Here is an 11667-nt window from a genome sequence, read left to right as displayed (position 1 = left end):
ATGATACCGGGAGAGTGTGATGGGACGGTGTGGTGGGAGATTAACTCTTTGTCTGACCCAGGGAGTGTTTGATGGGACGGTGTAGAGGAATAATCACTCTGTGTCTGACCACGGGAGTGTGTGATGGGACGGTGTGGAGGGAGATTAACTCTGTGTCTGACACCGGGAGAGTATGATGGGACGGTGTGGATATAAATTCACTCTGCGTCTGACCCCGGGAGTGTTTGATGGGACCGTATAGAGGTATAATCACTATGAGTCTGATACCGGGAGTGTGTGATGGGACGGTGTAGAGGGAGACCCACTCTGTGTCTGACCCCGGGAGTGTTTGATGGGACCGTGTTGAGGAATAATCACTCTGTGTCTGACCCACGGTGTGTTTGATGCTAACGTGTAGAGGAATAATCACTCTGAGCATGATACCGGGTGTGTGTGATGGGACGGTGTGGTGGGAGACTCACTCTTTGTCTGACCCCGGGAGTGTTTGATGGGACCGTGCAGAGGAAAAATCACCATGTGTCTGACCCCGGGAGTGTTTGTTGGGACAGTGTAGAGGAATAATCACTCTGTGTCTGACCTCGGGAGAGTGTGATGGGACGGTGTGGAAGGAGAGTCACACTGTGTCTGATACCGGGAGTGTTTGTTGGGACCGTGTAGAGGAATAATCACTCTGTGTCTGACCCCGGGAGTGTGTGATGGGACAGTGTAGAGGAATAATCACTCTGTGTCTGACCCCGGGAGTGTGTGATGGGACCGTGTAGAGGAATAATCACTGTGTGTCTGACCCACGGTGTGTTTGATGTTAACGTGTAGAGGAATAATCGCTCTGTGTCTGACCCCCGGGAGTGTTTGATGGGACCGTGTAGAGGAATAATCACTCTGTCTCTGACCACGGGAGTGTGTGATGGGACGGTGCGCAGGGAGATTCACTCTTTGGCTGACCCAGGGAGTGTTTGATCGGACCGTGTAGAGAAATAATCACTCTGTGTCTGACCCCGGGAGTCTGTGATGCGACCGTGTAGAGGAATAATCACTGTGTGTCTGACCCACGGTGTGTTTGATGTCAACGCGTAGAGGAATAATCGCTCTGTGTCTGACCCCCGGGAGTGTTTGATGGGACCGTGTAGAGGAATAATCACTCTGTCTCTGACCACGGGAGTGTGTGATGGGACGGTTTGTAGGGAGATTCACTCTTTGTCTGACCCCAGGAGTGTTTGATAGGACCGTGTAGAGGAATAATCACTCTGTGTCTGACCCCGGGAGTGTGTGATGGGACAGTGTAGAGGAATAATCACTCTGTGTCTGACCCCGGGAGTGTGTGATGGGACCGTGTAGAGGAATAATCACTGTGTGTCTGACCCACGGTGTGTTTGATGTTAACGTGTAGAGGAATAATCGCTCTGTGTCTGACCCCCGGGAGTGTTTGATGGGACCGTGTAGAGGAATAATCACTCTGTCTCTGACCACGGGAGTGTGTGATGGGACGGTGCGCAGGGAGATTCACTCTTTGGCTGACCCAGGGAGTGTTTGATCGGACAGTGTAGAGGAATAATCACTCTGTGTCTGACCCCGGGAGTCTGTGATGGGACCGTGTAGAGGAATAATCACTGTGTGTCTGAACCACGGTGTGTTTGATGTCAACGTGTAGAGGAATAAACGCTCTGTGTCTGACCCCCGGGAGTGTTTGATGGGACCGTGTAGAGGAATAATCACTGTGTCTCTGACCACGGGAGTGTGTGATGGGACGGTGTGGAGGGAGATTCAGTCTGTGTCTGACCCCGGGAGTGTTTGATGGGACCGTGGAGAGGAATAATCATACTGTGTCAAACCACGGGAGCGTGTGATGGGACGGTGTGTAGGGAGATTCACTCTTTGTCTGACCACGGGAGTGTTTGATGGGACCGTGTAGAGTAATAATCACTCTGTGTCTGACGACGGGAGTTTGTGATGGGACGGTGTGGAGGGAGATTCACTCTGTGTCTGACCACGGGAGAGTATGATGGGACGGTGTGGATATAAATTCACTCTGTGTCTGACCCCGGGCGTGTTTGATGGGACAGTGTAGAGGAATAATCACTCTGTGTCTGACCTCGGGAGAGTGTGATGGGACGGTGTGGAAGGAGATTCACACTGTGTCTGACCACGGGAGTGTGTGATGGGACCGTGTAGAGGAATAATCACTCTGTGTCTGACCACGGGAGTGTGTGATGGGACGGTGTGTAGGGAGATTCACTCTTTGTCTGACCCCGGGAGTGTTTGATAGGACCGTGTAGAGGAATAATCACTCTGTGTCTGACCCCGGGAGTGTGTGATGGGACAGTGTAGAGGAATAATCACTCTGTGTCTGACCCCGGGAGTGTGTGATGGGACCGTGTAGAGGAATAATCACTGTGTGTCTGACCCACGGTGTGTTTGATGTTAACGTGTAGAGGAATAATCGCTCTGTGTCTGACCCCCGGGAGTGTTTGATGGGACCGTGTAGAGGAATAATCACTCTGTCACTGACCACGGGAGTGTGTGATGGGACGGTGTGTAGGGAGATTCACTCTTTGTCTGACCCCGGGAGTGTTTGATAGGACCGTGTAGAGGAATAATCACACTGTGTCTGACCCCGGGAGTGTGTGATGGGACAGTGTAGAGGAATAATCACTCTGTGTCTGACCCCGGGAGTGTGTGATGGGACCGTGTAGAGGAATAATCACTGTGTGTCTGACCCACGGTGTGTTTGATGTTAACGTGTAGAGGAATAATCACTCTGTCTCTGACCACGGGAGTGTGTGATGGGACGGTGCGCAGGGAGATTCACTCTTTGGCTGACCCAGGGAGTGTTTGATCGGACCGTGTAGAGGAATAATCACTCTGTGTCTGACCCCGGGAGTCTGTGATGGGACCGTGTAGAGGAATAATCACTGTGTGTCTGACCCACGGTGTGTTTGATGTCAACGTGTAGAGGAATAATCGCTCTGTGTCTGACCCCCGGGAGTGTTTGATGGGACCGTGTAGAGGAATAATCACTCTGTTTCTGACCACGGGAGTGTGTGTTGGGACGGTGTGGAGGGAGATTCAGTCTGTGTCTGACCCCGGGAGTGTTTGATGGGACCGTGGAGAGGAATAATCATACTGTGTCAAACCACGGGAGTGTGTGATGGGACGGTGTGTAGGGAGATTCACTCTTTGTCTGACCACGGGAGTGTTTGATGGGACCGTGTAGAGTAATAATCACTCTGTGTCTGACGACGGGAGTTTGTGATGGGACGGTGTGGAGGGAGATTCACTCTGTGTCTGACCACGGGAGAGTATGATGGGACGGTGTGGATATAAATTCACTCTGTGTCTGACCCCGGGCGTGTTTGATGGGACAGTGTAGAGGAATAATCACTCTGTGTCTGACCTCGGGAGAGTGTGATGGGACGGTGTGGAAGGAGATTCACACTGTGTCTGACCACGGGAGTGTGTGATGGGACCGTGTAGAGGAATAATCACTCTGTGTCTGACCCAGGGAGTGTGTGTTGTGACCGTGTAGAGGAATAATCACTGTGTGTCTGACCCACGGTGTGTTTGATGTTAACGTGTAGAGGAATAATCGCTCTGTGTCTGACCCCCGGGTGTGTTTGATGGGACCGTGTAGAGGAATAATCACTCTGTCTCTGATCACGGGAGTGTGTGATGGGACGGTGTGGAGGGAGATTCAGTCTGTGTCTGACGCCGGGAGTGTGTGATGGGACCGTGTAGAGGAATAATCACTCTGTGTCTGACCCCGGGAGTGTTTGATGTGACAGTGTAGAGGAATGATCACTCTGAGCATGATACCGGGAGAGTGTGATGGGACGGTGTGGAGGGAGATTAACTCTTTGTCTGACCCAGGGAGTGTTTGATGGGAAGGTGTAGAGGAATAATCACTCTGTGTCTGACCACGGGAGTGTGTGATCGGACGGTGTGGAGGGAGATTAACTCTGTGTCTGACCCCGGGAGAGTATGATGGGACCGTGTAGAGGTATAATCACTCTTGAGTCTGATACCGGGAGGGTGTGATGGGACGGTGTAGAGGGAGACCCACTCTGTGTCTGACCCCGGGAGTGTTTGATGGGACCGTGTTGAGGAATAATCACTCTGTGTCTGACCCACGGTGTGTTTGATGCTAACGTGTAGAGGAATAATCACTCTGAGCATGATACCGGGTGTGTGTGATGGGACGGTGTGGTGGGAGACTCACTCTTTGTCTGACCCCGGGAGTGTTTGATGGGACCGTGCAGAGGAAAAATCACTCTGTGTCTGACCCCGGGAGTGTTTGTTGGGACAGTGTAGAGGAATAATCACTCTGTGTCTGACCTCGGGAGAGTGTGATGGGACGGTGTGGAAGGAGAGTCACACTGTGTCTGACACCGGGAGTGTTTGTTGGGACCGTGTAGAGGAATAATCACTCTGTGTCTGACCCCGGGAGTGTGTGATGGGACAGTGTAGAGGAATAATCACTCTGTGTCTGACCCCGGGAGTGTGTGATGGGACCGTGTAGAGGAATAATCACTGTGTGTCTGACCCACGGTGTGTTTGATGTTAACGTGTAGAGGAATAATCGCTCTGTGTCTGACCCCCGGGAGTGTTTGATGGGACCGTGTAGAGGAATAATCACTCTGTCTCTGACCACGGGATTGTGTGATGGGACGGTGTGGAGGGAGATTCACTCTTTGTCTGACCCCGGGAGTGTTTGATAGGACCGTGTAGAGGAATAATCACTCTGTGTCTGACCCCGGGAGTGTGTGATGGGACCGTGTAGAGGAATAATCACTGTGTGTCTGACCCACGGTGTGTTTGATGTTAACGTGTAGAGGAATAATCGCTCTGTGTCTGACCCCCGGGTGTGTTTGATGGGACCGTGTAGAGGAATAATCACTCTGTCTCTGACCACGGGATTGTGTGATGGGACGGTGTGGAGGGAGATTCACTCTTTGTCTGACCCCGGGAGTGTTTGATAGGACCGTGTAGAGGAATAATCACTCTGTGTCTGACCCCCGGGAGTGTGTGATGGGACCGTGTAGAGGAATAATCACTGTGTGTCTGACCCACGGTGTGTTTGATGCTAACGTGTAGAGGAATAATCACTCTGAGCATGATACCGGGTGTGTGTGATGGGACGGTGTGGTGGGAGACTCACTCTTTGTCTGACCCCGGGAGTGTTTGATGGGACCGTGCAGAGGAAAAATCACCATGTGTCTGACCCCGGGAGTGTTGGTTGGGACAGTGTAGAGGAATAATCACTCTGTGTCTGACCTCGGGAGAGTGTGATGGGACGGTGTGGAAGGAGAGTCACACTGTGTCTGATACCGGGAGTGTTTGTTGGGACCGTGTAGAGGAATAATCACTCTGTGTCTGACCCCGGGAGTGTGTGATGGGACAGTGTAGAGGAATAATCACTCTGTGTCTGACCCCGGGAGTGTGTGATGGGACCGTGTAGAGGAATAATCACTGTGTGTCTGACCCACGGTGTGTTTGATGTTAACGTGTAGAGGAATAATCGCTCTGTGTCTGACCCCCGGGAGTGTTTGATGGGACCGTGTACAGGAATAATCACTCTGTCTCTGACCACGGGAGTGTGTGATGGGACGGTGTGTAGGGAGATTCACTCTTTGTCTGACCCCGGGAGTGTTTGATAGGACCGTGTAGAGGAATAATCACTCTGTGTCTGACCCCGGGAGTGTGTGATGGGACAGTGTAGAGGTATAATCACTCTGTGTCTGACCCCGGGAGTGTGTGATGGGACCGTGTAGAGGAATAATCACTGTGTGTCTGACCCACGGTGTGTTTGATGTTAACGTGTAGAGGAATAATCGCTCTGTGTCTGACCCCCGGGAGTGTTCGATGGGACCGTGTAGAGGAATAATCACTCTGTCTCTGACCACGGGAGTGTGTGATGGGACGGTGCGCAGGGAGATTCACTCTTTGGCTGACCCAGGGAGTGTTTGATCGGACCGTGTAGAGAAATAATCACTCTGTGTCTGACCCCGGGAGTCTGTGATGCGACCGTGTAGAGGAATAATCACTGTGTGTCTGACCCACGGTGTGTTTGATGTCAACGCGTAGAGGAATAATCGCTCTGTGTCTGACCCCCGGGAGTGTTTGATGGGACAGTGTAGAGGAATAATCACTCTGTCTCTGACCACGGGAGTGTGTGATGGGACGGTGTGTAGGGAGATTCACTCTTTGTCTGACCCCGGGAGTGTTTGATAGGACCGTGTAGAGGAATAATCACTCTGTGTCTGACCCCGGGAGTGTGTGATGGGACAGTGTAGAGGAATAATCACTCTGTGTCTGACCCCGGGAGTGTGTGATGGGACCGTGTAGAGGAATAATCACTGTGTGTCTGACCCACGGTGTGTTTGATGTTAACGTGTAGAGGAATAATCGCTCTGTGTCTGACCCCCGGGAGTGTTTGATGGGACCGTGTAGAGGAATAATCACTCTGTCTCTGACCACGGGAGTGTGTTATGGGACGGTGCGCAGGGAGATTCACTCTTTGGCTGACCCAGGGAGTGTTTGATCGGACCGTGTAGAGGAATAATCACTCTGTGTCTGACCCCGGGAGTCTGTGATGGGACCGTGTAGAGGAATAATCACTGTGTGTCTGAACCACGGTGTGTTTGATGTCAACGTGTAGAGGAATAAACGCTCTGTGTCTGACCCCCGGGAGTGTTTGATGGGACCGTGTAGAGGAATAATCACTGTGTCTCTGACCACGGGAGTGTGTGATGGGACGGTGTGGAGGGAGATTCAGTCTGTGTCTGACCCCGGGAGTGTTTGATGGGACCGTGGAGAGGAATAATCATACTGTGTCAAACCACGGGAGTGTGTGATGGGACGGTGTGTAGGGAGATTCACTCTTTGTCTGACCACGGGAGTGTTTGATGGGACCGTGTAGATTAATAATCACTCTGTGTCTGACGACGGGAGTTTGTGATGGGACGGTGTGGAGGGAGATTCACTCTGTGTCTGACCACGGGAGAGTATGATGGGACGGTGTGGATATAAATTCACTCTGTGTCTGACCCCGGGCGTGTTTGATGGGACAGTGTAGAGGAATAATCACTCTGTGTCTGACCTCGGGAGAGTGTGATGGGACGGTGTGGAAGGAGATTCACACTGTGTCTGACCACGGGAGTGTGTGATGGGACCGTGTAGAGGAATAATCACTCTGTGTCTGACCACGGGAGTGTGTGATGGGACGGTGTGTAGGGAGATTCACTCTTTGTCTGACCCCGGGAGTGTTTGATAGGACCGTGTAGAGGAATAATCACTCTGTGTCTGACCCCGGGAGTGTGTGATGGGACAGTGTAGAGGAATAATCACTCTGTGTCTGACCCCGGGAGTGTGTGATGGGACCGTGTAGAGGAATAATCACTGTGTGTCTGACCCACGGTGTGTTTGATGTCAACGTGTGGAGGAATAATCGCTCTGTGTCTGACCCCCGGGAGTGTTTGATGGGACCGTGTAGAGGAATAATCACTCTGTCTCTGACCACGGGAGTGTGTGATGGGACGGTGTGTAGGGAGATTCACTCTTTGTCTGACCCCGGGAGTGTTTGATAGGACCGTGTAGAGGAATAATCACTCTGTGTCTGACCCCGGGAGTGTGTGATGGGACAGTGTACAGGAATAATCACTCTGTGTCTGACCCCGGGAGTGTGTGATGGGACCGTGTAGAGGAATAATCACTGTGTCTCTGACCCACGGTGTGTTTGATGTTAACGTGTAGAGGAATAATCGCTCTGTGTCTGACCCCCGGGAGTGTTTGATGGGACCGTGTAGAGGAATAATCACTCTGTCTCTGACCACGGGAGTGTGTGTTGGGACGGTGTGGATGGAGATTCAGTCTGTGTCTGACCCCGGGAGTGTTTGATGGGACCGTGGAGAGGAATAATCATACTGTGTCAAACCACGGGAGTGTGTGATGGGACGGTGTGTAGGGAGATTCACTCTTTGTCTGACCACGGGAGTGTTTGATGGGACCGTGTAGAGTAATAATCACTCTGTGTCTGACGACGGGAGTTTGTGATGGGACGGTGTGGAGGGAGATTCACTCTGTGTCTGACCACGGGAGAGTATGATGGGACGGTGTGGATATAAATTCACTCTGTGTCTGACCCCGGGCGTGTTTGATGGGACAGTGTAGAGGAATAATCACTCTGTGTCTGACCTCGGGAGAGTGTGATGGGACGGTGTGGAAGGAGATTCACACTGTGTCTGACCACGGGAGTGTGTGATGGGACCGTGTAGAGGAATAATCACTCTGTGTCTGACCCAGGGAGTGTGTGTTGGGACCGTGTAGAGGAATAATCACTGTGTGTCTGACCCACGGTGTGTTTGATGTTAACGTGTAGAGGAATAATCGCTCTGTGTCTGACCCCCGGGTGTGTTTGATGGGACAGTGTAGAGGAATAATCACTCTGTCTCTGATCACGGGAGTGTGTGATGGGACGGTGTGGAGGGAGATTCAGTCTGTGTCTGACGCCGGGAGTGTGTGATGGGACCGTGTAGAGGAATAATCACTCTGTGTCTGACCCCGGGAGTGTTTGATGTGACAGTGTAGAGGAATGATCACTCTGAGCATGATACCGGGAGAGTGTGATGGGACGGTGTGGAGGGAGATTAACTCTTTGTCTGACCCAGGGAGTGTTTGATGGGAAGGTGTAGAGGAATAATCACTCTGTGTCTGACCACGGGAGTGTGTGATGGGACGGTGTGGAGGGAGATTAACTCTGTGTCTGACCCCGGGAGAGTATGATGGGACCGTGTAGAGGTATAATCACTCTTGAGTCTGATACCGGGAGGGTGTGATGGGACGGTGTAGAGGGAGACCCACTCTGTGTCTGACCCCGGGAGTGTTTGATGGGACCGTGTTGAGGAATAATCACTCTGTGTCTGACCCACGGTGTGTTTGATGCTAACGTGTAGAGGAATAATCACACTGAGCATGATACCGGGTGTGTGTGATGGGACGGTGTGGTGGGAGACTCACTCTTTGTCTGACCCCGGGAGTGTTTGATGGGACCGTGCAGAGGAAAAATCACTCTGTGTCTGACCCCGGGAGTGTTTGTTGGGACAGTGTAGAGGAATAATCACTCTGTGTCTGACCTCGGGAGAGTGTGATGGGACGGTGTGGAAGGAGAGTCACACTGTGTCTGACACCGGGAGTGTTTGTTAGGACCGTGTAGAGGAATAATCACTCTGTGTCTGACCCCGGGAGTGTGTGATGGGACAGTGTAGAGGAATAATCACTCTGTGTCTGACCCCGGGAGTGTGTGATGGGACCGTGTAGAGGAATAATCACTGTGTGTCTGACCCACGGTGTGTTTGATGTTAACGTGTAGAGGAATAATCGCTCTGTGTCTGACCCCCGGGAGTGTTTGATGGGACCGTGTAGAGGAATAATCACTCTGTCTCTGACCACGGGATTGTGTGATGGGACGGTGTGGAGGGAGATTCACTCTTTGTCTGACCCCGGGAGTGTTTGATAGGACCGTGTAGAGGAATAATCACTCTGTGTCTGACCCCGGGAGTGTGTGATGGGACCGTGTAGAGGAATAATCACTGTGTGTCTGACCCACGGTGTGTTTGATGTTAACGTGTAGAGGAATAATCGCTCTGTGTCTGACCCCCGGGAGTGTTTGATGGGACCGTGGAGAAGGAATAATCATACTGTGTCTGACGACGGGAGTGTGTGATGGGACGGTGTGTAGGGAGATTCACTCTTTGTCTGACCCAGGGAGTGTTTGATGGGACCGTGTAGAGGAATAATCACTCTGTGTCTGACCCCGGGAGTGTGTGATGGGACCGTGTAGAGGAATAATCACTGTGTGTCTGACCCACGGTGTGTTTGATGTTAACGTGTAGAGGAATAATTGCTCTGTGTCTGACCCCCGGGAGTGTTTGATGGGACCGTGTAGAGGAATAATCACTCTGTGTCTGACCCCGGGAGTGTGTGATGGGACCGTGTAGAGGAATAATCACTGTGTGTCTGACCCACGGTGTGTTTGATGTTAACGTGTAGAGGAATAATCGCTCTGTGTCTGGATCCCGGGAGTGTTTGATGGGACCGTGTAGAGGAATAATCACTCTGTCTCTGACCACGGGAGTGTGTGATGGGACGGTGTGTAGGGAGATTCACTCTTTGTCAGACCCCGGGAGTTTGTGATGGGACGGTGTGGAGGGAGATTCACTCTGTGTCTGACCCCGGGCGTGTTTGATGGGAGAGTGTAGAGGAATAATCACTCTGTGTCTGACCTCGGGAGAGTGTGATGGGACGGTGTGGAAGGAGATTCACACTGTGTCTGACCACGGGAGTGTGTGATGGGACCGTGTAGAGGAATAATCACTGTGTGTCTGACCCACGGTGTGTTTGATGTTAACGTGTAGAGGAATAATCGCTCTGTGTCTGACCCCCCGGAGTGTTTGATGGGACCGTGTAGAGGAATAATCACTCTGTCTCTGACCACGGGAGTGTGTGATGGGACGGTGCGCAGGGAGATTCACTCTTTGGCTGACCCAGGGAGTGTTTGATCGGACCGTGTAGAGGCATAATCACTCTGTGTCTGACCCCGGGAGTCTGTGATGGGACCGTGTAGAGGAATAATCACTGTGTGTCTGACCCACGGTGTGTTTGATGTCAACGTGTGGAGGAATAATCGCTCTGTGTCTGACCCCCGGGAGTGTTTGATGGGACCGTGTAGAGGAATAATCACTCTGTCTCTGACCACGGGAGTGTGTGATGGGACGGTGTGTAGGGAGATTCACTCTTTGTCTGACCCCGGGAGTGTTTGATAGGGCCGTGTAGAGGAATAATCACTCTGTGTCTGACCCCGGGAGTGTGTGATGAGACCGTGTAGAGGAATAATCACTGTGTGTCTGACCCACGGTGTGTTTGATGTTAACGTGTAGAGGAATAATCACTCTGTCTCTGACCACGGGAGTGTGTGATGGGACGGTGCGCAGGGAGATTCACTCTTTGGCTGACCCAGGGAGTGTTTGATCGGACCGCGTAGAGGAATAATCACTCTGTGTCTGACCCCGGGAGTCTGTGATGGGACCGTGTAGAGGAATAATCACTGTGTGTCTGACCCACGGTGTGTTTGATGTCAACGTGTAGAGGAATAATCGCTCTGTGTCTGACCCCCGGGAGTGTTTGATGGGACCGTGTAGAGGAATAATCACTCTGTCTCTGACCACGGGAGTGTGTGTTGGGACGGTGTGGAGGGAGATTCAGTCTGTGTCTGACCACGGGAGTGTTTGATGGGACCGTGGAGAGGAATAATCATACTGTGTCAAACCACGGGAGTGTGTGATGGGACGGTGTGTAGGGAGATTCACTCTTTGTCTGACCACGGGAGTGTTTGATGGGACCGTGTAGAGTAATAATCACTCTGTGTCTGACGACGGGAGTTGGTGATGGGACGGTGTGGATATAAATTCACTCTGTGTCTGACCCCGGGCGTGTTTGATGGGACAGTGTAGAGGAATAATCACTCTGTGTCTGACCTCGGGAGAGTTTGATGGGACGGTGTGGAAGGAGATTCACACTGTGTCTGACCACGGGAGTGTGTGATGGGACCGTGTAGAGGAATAATCACTCTGTGTCTGACCCAGGGAGTGTGTGTTGGGACCGTGTAGAGGAATAATC

Source organism: Hypanus sabinus, unplaced genomic scaffold (assembly GCF_030144855.1).
Source record: "Hypanus sabinus isolate sHypSab1 unplaced genomic scaffold, sHypSab1.hap1 scaffold_519, whole genome shotgun sequence".
NCBI lineage: Eukaryota > Metazoa > Chordata > Chondrichthyes > Myliobatiformes > Dasyatidae > Hypanus > Hypanus sabinus.
This window is presented reverse-complemented; position numbering follows the sequence as displayed.